The following is a 1,229-nucleotide window of genomic DNA, read 5'->3' as shown; positions in this document are numbered from 1 at the left end:
CACACACATGCGCGCACGCACTTGGTTTGAGAAGCGCAGCTGCCTCGCCGGCCACAAATTGTGCGCTTGAACGCCACCTCCAACTTCCAAGGTCGAGGCCGGCTTAATGACTACTTTTGTTTTGGGGTGAAATCCTGAATAGTTTCCGCACTTCCTGACATTTTTTACGACGTGAGCGTGCAAAGCTTCTTTGTGTCGCACCAGGAACTTTTTAGTCAGCGGGCACTTGTTATTTCCCAGAAGGAGGCTGGCCAACGTGCGCTTGTGTGGTATGCATCTCCAAGTCGATCGGAGTGACTCACCCATTCTCATACACATTAACACGGGCGAAGCTTTCCGAGGCCTCTGGACCGTCCGGTTGTGAAGCAATCGTCGGCTCGTTTGCAGCCTGTTTCTTTTTTTTGCCGCTGACAGCGTGGGAGTCGAGCTCCTCCTCCTCTTTGTACCTGTCTCTCCTTCACCCCAGAAACCTCATGTGACCTTCTGTTCTTGGCCGCCCGCCTTCCCTCTTTTGACCTTCTTCTTGCTGCTGGCGCTCCGACCGATGCCAGCATATGAGCAACTGAAATTCTCCTCATTGATCCGATTCACGAGCAATTGCCGCAATTGAATTGAACAAAGGTGTATATATCGAAGGAACTCGGATGTGGATAGCGATCTGGCATAGCTTTACATTGAAGGGAATGACAGATTGTGAAGCTATTTAACTCCCCCCACCCAAAACAAAACAAAACAAAACAAAAACATTTTTTGTCTCTCGTCAAGCAAATCGAACAAAAATCGAACTTTCTCTGATTTTTAGCACGCACGGCTCATTCAGGTGTAGTCCCCGGCAGAGGTCCGGACTCCAGGACTTAACGTAATCAGCGTGTTCTTGCGGTATCGGCTCAAACAAGCGAGTTATTCCAGGTATGTTTCACTCCTTGGCATTTCACCACTCAATACGGACGTTGGTTTTGTCCCCTCGCTCCGGCGCGAATTAGAGACCGGGCTCCACAGGAAAAACCGAATGGCACCCGGCGTGACTGATCGGAGGTCAGGTGTCATCGTGTGATCAAATGGCCCGGGCCTCCATCAATCTGTCAGTCATTGTGGCGCGCCGGTGGTCCTGGGACCCCCCCCCCTTTTTTTTTTTGCCAGCTGTTTTATCTGGAAAGTTATCCCTTTTCAGTCTCTTCTTTCCATGGAAGTTTGTACGAGAAGGGTTAGGAGGGAAGCCTTCGGAGAGC

The sequence above is a fragment of the Hippocampus comes genome, unplaced genomic scaffold, assembly GCF_001891065.2.
Source record: "Hippocampus comes isolate QL1 unplaced genomic scaffold, H_comes_QL1_v1.1 scaffold207, whole genome shotgun sequence".
Lineage (NCBI taxonomy): Eukaryota > Metazoa > Chordata > Actinopteri > Syngnathiformes > Syngnathidae > Hippocampus > Hippocampus comes.
Note: the sequence above shows the minus strand (reverse complement) of the source record.